Source organism: Oreochromis aureus, linkage group 17, assembly GCF_013358895.1.
Source record: "Oreochromis aureus strain Israel breed Guangdong linkage group 17, ZZ_aureus, whole genome shotgun sequence".
Taxonomy (NCBI): Eukaryota; Metazoa; Chordata; class Actinopteri; order Cichliformes; family Cichlidae; genus Oreochromis; species Oreochromis aureus.
In genome coordinates this window covers 20,436,252-20,445,048 of record NC_052958.1, presented here as the reverse complement: position 1 = coordinate 20,445,048, position 8,797 = coordinate 20,436,252, and the positions used below count along the sequence as shown (strand labels likewise).

Sequence of the window (8,797 nt, the reverse complement as noted above, 5' to 3'; positions counted from 1 at the left end):
TACCTGCCTAGACTCTGACTTATCTGGTTGTCCCAGGCTAACAAAGAAATTAGTTTGAAATGATAGGAGCTTTTATGACATGGATTGTAATCCTGCTGGAAACAGCCATCATAAGATGGGTGTAGTGCGGTCATGAAGGGATGAACATAGTCAGCAACAGTAATCAGGTAGGCTGTGGGGTTTACAGGTTTCACAGTTGCTACTAAGGGGCACAGAGTGTGCCCAAAAGAGTACAAGGTATGATGGATCCTTGTTTTCATTTTAGTTACCCAAAATTCTGTAGCAGAAATCAAACAAAGCAATATTTTTCCAGCCTTCAATGTCAAATTTTGGAACCTGTGTGAATTATAGCCTCGGTTTTGTGGCATCTGGTGTGTCGTTCTGCAGGTTCGACATAAGCATTCAGAGATGCTCTTTTATATACTTTGGTTGTAACAACTGTTTGCTTGAGATAGGGTAACGCAGATAACCACTTTGATTGTATGGGAAAATCCTAATAGACAAAAAGATAGCATTTCTTCCCCATGGTTGCTTTGAACTTCAGTAGGTCGTCTTCACCATTTCTATATATCTAGATGCATCAAGCTGCTGCCATGTGATTGGGTTATTAGACAGTTCTGTTAACAGGCAGTTGAACATCCATCCATCAAGTCTTAGCAGAGAAGCCCAGACTCCACCACCTCTTCTAGCTCATCCAGAATTTCCCAGGCCAGCTATGAGACATAATCAGTCCAGCATGTCCTGGATCTTCCCTGAGCCTTCCTTCTAGTAGGACATGCCAAGAACACTTACCTTCACCTAGGAGATGCCGATTAAGTATCATAGTTATATGCCCTAATCAATTCATCTGTCTCCTATCGATGTGGAGGAGTAGCAGCTCTGCTCCAAGTTCTTCCCCAAGGGAGAGCCCAGCCACCACAATTTCATTCTTTTGGTCACTACCCAGAGCTTGTTACCATAGGTAAATCAGCAGCTTCACTTTCAAACTCAGCCCTTTCTTCACACCAATAAACATGTACAGTGTGCGGGGCCCCAGTCCATCTTTTAATCTTTGACCTCTGCTGGAAACAGCACTACAGGGTAATCAATATATTTTGACATAATTTCTGGGCAACTGTTGTGTTTCCTTACTTATATTCAGATTTCACATGCTCAAACAGTTAAAAGCACTTAAAAGTTTCAGTTGGTTTTGTCAAATCTGTGGTTCATAAAGGCCATCAGAAAAACAAAACAATCCCACAGTAATCATCCCAGTATGTTTCTCTACAAGACGCCTGTTTGTTATTATTCATGAAGTGATTGATTTGCAGGCGAACAATGCAAACTCACTACAGGCCTAAAGGGTAACTATAACCCTAAATTAGACGTGAAAGTGATCGCTACTGTTAGTCTTTGCAGTCGTCTCTGAATAAACTCTAGTGTCTACACTTATAAATCCAAGGAACAGTCAGTCTCTCTGAGCAACAGTGCAGCTCACTGATGGTTTTTTTTGGACAACAATGGAGCTCGATGACACAGAAAAGACATGTACAGACAACACTTGTAAATAGGATACATGCCGTGTTGCGTTTGGTGTTGTGATGGGCTATAGTATTTTTAAAAATCTCCAAAGATCGTTTAATCCACACAGGATTTTGGGGGGATTTGTAATGTGGTCATCACATAATGTAACAGCAGGCTTTAATACCTCATGTTGGATGTGAAATATATCAAATACAAATTAGGACAAAATGCATGTGGTCTTGTTCATCCATGTTTATTCGGACTGTGAGTGAGTATTAGACCTTTTTTTGAGTACTTTTAGTTCTGTTCTGTAGTTACAGCTAAGGAAATAACAATGAGGCTTCTCAAAAAGATGTAAATAGAAGAATATGTGGATCTGTTCTTGTTCAGGTATCATTTTGAGGACTTCTGTAAGCATTTGACCCCCTAAAGACATTTTGTCAGGTCCTCGCTTTCTTAGAGGCCTGTTTGATGGTTCAGGTTTAAATGAAGTCACATCAAAGCAAATGTCAATGAGGGACCTCAAGAAGATATACAAGAATATATGTATGTGCATGTGTCCTTGTTCAGCTGTGAGAACTATTGTGAGTGCGGGGACATTTTATTGAGTATTAATGTTATTGCAGAGTTTTGTGGGGTTTCAGGTTAGAATCAGGTTACAGTTGGATCGGGTCATGTTCTAGAAGTTATGAAGTCGATGTCTATCGTCCACTTAATTCTCTGGAAACAACGTCAACATTCCTGCTAGAATAGCGGGAGGGTCTAAAGTTTTTCAGTAGCTTTTGTCTTGGTGTTTACCTGATGAGCATCAGTAAGAAAATATAGTAAGAAATATAGATTCTTAGTGTCAACTTTTTTTCCCATTTTATTACTCTGTGAGCATTAACGTATGATCCTATAACAGGGCTTCTGGACCTTATATCAAATTTGCATGTATTCTGAGTCTAGTCTGTCTGAATTCTGTTTTTATAGTTAATATTTACATTCAGGCATTTAAACACAACCTGTGTCTTAATCCCAGAGATCAGGACTTTTTCTCAATTTTTCTTCCTTCAAATCGTCTTAACTTGATTTATATAGTAGGTCTTTTACAATCTTTCTGACAAATAACAAAACCAGCACAATGTCATATCCTCTTCCATCTATTGATTTATGCAGAAATATGGGAATATGGTACTCAAGAAGCCTGCCTCAAGTGGACATTAGAGCAATTACAATTTTTCTTCAGCTTCATTTTTCAGCCCTGTGGGTTGCCTCTTAAATTTTCAGTGATGGGGCATAAAATGTTAAAAAGCTGCGTATGTGTATGTCTGTGTTCTTGTATAGCTGTTTTATGAGGACTAATGTAAGAATTATACCTTATGAGGACACATCATTGGGTTGTCTTTTTATCGCATGCCTATTTGAGGGTTTAATGTTGAATCAAGTTACAGTTAAGGAAATGTCAACAGGGTCTGTCACAAAGATAGAAGTCAAATGTGAGTGTTTGTGTGTTATCAGTGAAGTCCAGGTTCTCAGCTTTTTCCTGGCAAACATCCGTTTCCTTGGCAACCCAGACAGGAAACAGGAAGCGTGAGTCAGAGGAAGTCCTTCTAATCTTTGTCTTTACTTGTTTTAAATTGTGTTCTTGTTTGCAACATGTCCTCCTGCTGTCTGCGTTGCTGTGGAAACATTCCGGTTTTACAGACAGACCCACACAGACCAGCTGGCTAGCATGCTGTTAGCAATTAGCAAGCCACCAGCTGCCTGCAAGTAGGCTACCATAAGCTAACAAGCTACCAGGGGTTACTCCCACCCAGTCTGATATTAGGATTTGGCCATGCATAACTTTGGTCTTTATTCTGGGGCCAAATTTGAGTCTGATCAGGTGTTGATCTTCATATGTAGTTGGTCTTTCATATCTGAATCTTAAGTACTCTACCACCGTTGATAAGTTAAAGCTGGCGATGCATAAAATACTTGTAAATAATAAATAAATAAAAGAAAGCCCAATCTTGGTGGATGCATCAGTCAGGACACATAGGAGACTATATATATATATATATGAACAGACTAGTGGAGATAACATAAGCTTTTAAAGTATCAGAGTGAATAACCTGTAATATGTGGTAGAATCACAGAAGAGTTTGCAGGACAGTTTGTTAGGTTTGTTGGATACAAGAATAGAGATTTCCTGCCAGCACCATTACGATCAGGCATAAGAAATTCCACTGGTGTCTGTATTCAACTCTCAAGTCCAGATCAACACAAGTCAAACTGGCATGTAGCCAGTGTTGGGAAGGTTACTTTTAAAATGTATTCCACTACAGATTACAGAATACATGCCCCAAAATGTATTTTGTAACGTATTCCGTTACGTTACTCAATGAGAGTAACGAATTCTGAATACTTTGGATTACTTAATATATTATCGTGCTTTTTACAACTACATGAATGTACTATTGCTGTGTGATTTATTACTATTACTGAAGGCTACTTGCTATACCAATACCAACTAGATTTTTAAATCTTAATATAAAATGAGTAACAGTAGGGTGGACATTAGGCAAGGCATGCATGTTTTGTTTGGGTTTCCAGCGGCGTGGAATTACCAAAAATAGAGAGAGCATAGCTTAACATATGAAACAGGAAAAGACCGCCGTGTAATCCATTTATTTCAACAAAGTAACTGTATTCTGAATACCACCTTTTTAAACGGTAACTGTAACGGAATACAGTTACTCATATTTTGTATTTTAAATACATTATGCCGGTACATGTATTCCGTTACTCCCCAACACTGCATGTAGCCAAATTAATTGAATAAACCGAATTAATGCAACTGTTGGATTGCTGGTTAAGAAAATAGAAGGACAAATGTAAGTTGAAATGACCTTTTGCTCATTTCCAGTTCATTATTCTTGGACTCTACTAGAGTACCATGCCTGACTTATAGTTCAAAATAATCTTTGCTGGGTCTTGGTGCAGTTCCCCAGTTTATCCTCTCTCTGAAACTAGCTAAATTAGCTCCAAATCCAAAGACTTTAAAAAGCAGAATAAGTAAAAAAATTTACAGGAAAAAAATGGAGCTCATTTAAATTTTAGAAACTGAGTAAATAAAAGCACTTAAATAAGATGCAAAAGAGTTGCTGAAAAGGCTAATGTAACACAATAAATTGACTTTCTATGGTAAAATAACTCTATAAATGTAATATAGAAAAATAAAACAGAATTTACTTACCAAATGTAATAAAGAAATACTTAATGAGTAAAATAATTGGCGACTGGCTCCCTGATTTAAGTCTCATGGTTTAAGGTTATCTTAGAGTGTCAGTTTGCAGTCCATACACTGACTCGCTCTTACATGCTAGCAGCTAATCAACCCTGCTAGCATGTACGAGCTTCAGCTGCTACAGTGAGGCCCTCAGCCAGTTCACGTTTCTTTGCACTCAGCTTAGAATAGAAACTGAGAAATAAATCAATATGTAAAACTTTACATAATTCTGCCAGCATGGCAGTGGATAGGGAAAAAAGGTTTGCAGCCTTGTTGCCATGCTAACAACTTCATATTGTGTAACTAAGTGAACCTGAAATGGCCTCCGTGAAATGCAGCTGTGTCTGACCCACTTCTGATTCACACTGCTCCACCATCTCCTGACATGTTTTTTCTCCTTCTTTTCCCCACTCTATATCCTGGCCTCCCTCGCCTTTACCTCCCACCCGTCTTCCTCTCGCTCTTCCTCATCTCTCTTCCTCCCTTTCTACAGGATGGGCAGGGCAGCTCCCAGAACACAATCTGAAACCCTGAGACCTCTCACTCCCCTGCAGGATTACTACACTTTAACTACAGTATTACAACACAAAATCTTTCATAGTTTGAAGGGTTCAACAAAAGGCACTACAATATAAAGGTCTCTATCTGCTGCAGAAAGCACCCATCCTACTGCTACTACAGGATTACACCACAGCTTCATCCAATCAAAACCTTTCAGAGACACAGGAAGCAGGCACCCCAGGCTGCACCAGGCTGCCCCAGGACAAGAAACCAAAGAAGTCACCGGACTAGTAACCCAGGCCAAAACAGAATCAGGACAGACCAGAAGAGACCAGTCGAACTCAGTAAAGGACAGTGGAAAAGTTTGATGGGACTCTTGACGATAGGTGAGTAAATCTATCTTGATATTACTGGGTTTCCTCTCTGCACTTGAAGCGATGATGGATTTGCTTTTAGCCATTTCTGACTCTTTGTTGTCACTTTTAGATGTTATGAGACTGTTTTGAGTTTGTTTTAAGTCATCTTTCCCGTTTCAGTCCATTTGGAGTCTTGTTTCAGTCATTTGTTTTGTCTCTGCAGTCAATATTAGTTGTTTTATGACTGTTTTTAACCTTTATTTCTCATTGTTGGCTATTTTTTGTTTTCAGTCTGATTTTAGTCATTGTAGTCTTTTTGTGGTCTTTTTTTGGTGTTTTTGACTGTTTTTAGTTTTTGTGAGGCTACTTAGTCATTTGTCATTTAGTCAGTTTGGTTTTGGTCATTTCATTCTTTTAGAGACATATTTAGTTTTTCTGAGGTCATTTTTGTTGTTTTTAGCTCTTTGATAGCGCTGGGCAAAAGACTTGAGCCACCACTCATTTTGCTAGAAACACAATATATAGAGAGCATACAGAAACAGAGTTTGTAACATTCTAACAAACTTGACAGTCAATATTTGATATGACCATCTTTATTCTTCAGCACAGTTTGAAATGTCTGAGGCAGATTTCTGTAATTTCTTTAAATAGTCTTCATGAACAGTTCTGCAGGCTTCTTGAAGGACATTCAAAGCTCTTCTTTGGATGTTTCTGCCTTTTATTCTGATCACACACTTCTTCAAAATGTTGAGGTCCAGGCTTTGGGGAGGCCAATCCATGAATGATATTGTTCAACTGTGTGCTTTTCTATCCAGATATGCCTTTATTACATTACAGTCTGTTTGGAATCATTGTTATGCTGAAAAATGAATCTGATGGTACTTTCTTCATAATTCCATCCCTTTTCATGAAGATCTTCAACACCACTGGCTCAAATGCAGCCAGACCATGACAGAGCCTCCACCATCTTTTACAGATGGCTGTAAACGCTCACTGTTGGACCTCGTTTTGGAATTCCTCTGTAAAATACTTATGATGATTTGAACCAAACAATTCTCATTTGGATTCATTTCTCTGTAAAGCCTGTTTCCACCGATCCAGTCCGGATCCAGTCCAGGGTTCTCCTCTGTTTCCTTTATTCAAGAAGGGTTTCTTGATAGCTGCTTTCCACTGAGACCATTTCCAATGAGCCTTCAGTAAACAGTAGATGGATCAACTTCAGTCTTTTCTTATTTCTTACACACATTACTTTAAGGTAATGATTGTCTGCTGTAGATAGTTTTTGGGCCTGGCACTTCGTCCTCCACTCTTATAGTTTCCACTTGTACTCTGCACTCAATGCTGAGATATACCAAGTTTCCCACTTTTAGTCCTCTGAAAATTGTCAGGTACAAGGACTACACTGAAAATGAATGAAAAAGCAGCCAATGTCCTTCAGAAACCCTGGACAACTATTACTCAAGAGCACTTTAAAAACCATTACAAGTCACACTTCTTGGAAGTAAATTATAAAGAAATGAGTGGTGGTTCAAGACATTTGAGCAGTATTCTACATTGCAGTGATTTTTAGGACAATTTTGGTCTCTTCATAATCTTCTAACTGAGCTTTGTGGATTTTACATGAAAAACAATTAGAGCCGCTTCAAGCAAACACATATCCAGATGAAAGTGTGTTTTCAATCTTAGGCCAGTATCATACCACCTGAGAAAATTATGTAAGAAGATGGCTTGTCTTATATTACATTATGGACCACTGACATTATATTCTGGACCTAAAATCTGGGAGCATTTAAGCAAATTTGTAAGTTATTTGCATCAACAACTGATTCAACAACTGAGTAATTTGCCTGGACAAAAGCCTGTAACTGCATTGAATGAGTCTTCTTTTATTTATCCTGGCTCATCTATCAGTTTTCAGACGTGTGTGTTGAGAAACTGTCGATCTGGAGACTTGATGCTGTTACATTGCTGTTTGCTTTAGGACAGGATTTGTAGTAAACGGACTAAAACAAGAAAAAAAGGACAAGTGTGATCTTTTGAAACACTTCCAGACACTCATTCATTTTCAGTCTAATATAGGACCCCGTTTCTGCTGGTTCCTCCACCTCTTCATTTAGGTTCCTCCAGCATATTTAAGGTCAATGAAGTCTTTTTTTATATCTCAGTCTATAAAGAGCATAAAAAACACTCCTCGCTGGCTCACATTCATGCCACAACATTGCAAACCTTGAGTCATGTTTGCAGGTCTGAAGAAGAAGTGAATTAGCTTTTCTGCTGCCGTGATTCAAACAGCGCTCACATCCTGCAGCTATTGGCTGCAGTGAAAGCAGCTGAGGCGCCCTGTCAGTAGTGGAGGAGGAAGCCATTTTTTGTCTCTCTGGGGTTATTTTGAGCCTCTTCATGGCTGTTTTTAGTCATTTTGAATATGTATGTATAGAATCACCAGTCGAATTTTTACCTTTGGAAGTTATGCCTCTGCTGCCACCTTTGCTGTTGCAGAACTCTCCCATAGGTTTAATTCAAAGTTGTCTGAGTATAAAGTCTATATGTTATCAAGCCTATGGATAAATACACTAGAGAATTTAATACAGAAACTAGTCAAAAAATTAACTAGAACTCAACTACTTGATAGAAACTGAAAGAAAACTAAACAGAATAGAAAAATAAATGAATGAAATATTGAAAAAGTGCTTGAGTAACAAAACACGACAACGTGATTAAAGAACAATCACCAAAGAAAAAAGATATATTTAGAGGTACGAAGACCCCTTTCAGACCTCGAGTCCAGGAAAACTAACCCGGTGTTCCCCTCCTGACTCCTCCAATAATAACGGTAATATCTAAAGTCCCTGATTATTTGGCTTTAGGCCAGTTCTATTGTAACAAGGTGGAAGTGTGTATGTAGGCTGAAGGCAAACTGTCAGCACAAGTAAAAACGTGCGTCTCACTTAGCCTTCACTCAACAACTTGCTGTGTGTTTTTTCTTCTCTTTCAGCCTCTGAAACACAGAATTTGAAATTCAGGATGTCAAGCTAAAAATTTTTTTCAAAATTATTTTATTTTGATCACTCGGTGTGTAAAACAGCCAGACTGTGATCGCTGTCAGCTGGAAACACAGACGCTCTTCTCACTACAGAGGAACATTCAGTCTTTCTGAATTATACAAGAGGGCCGTGAAAGTACA

The 8,797-nt window shown here is 38.6% G+C and overlaps 1 protein-coding gene across 2 annotated transcripts in view; it reads left to right on the top strand.

The window, feature by feature from the left end:
• Window positions 1-5,031: 5,031 nt before the first annotated feature.
• The window catches only part of shank3b (SH3 and multiple ankyrin repeat domains 3b), a 47,316-nt gene continuing 43,550 nt past the window's right edge, over window positions 5,032-8,797 (top strand). For both annotated transcript variants that reach the window (XM_039601034.1, XM_039601035.1), the window contains exon 1: window positions 5,032-5,643. The gene's annotated coding sequence lies outside the window, so the exon portion shown is untranslated. The remainder of the gene's footprint in view (window positions 5,644-8,797) is intronic.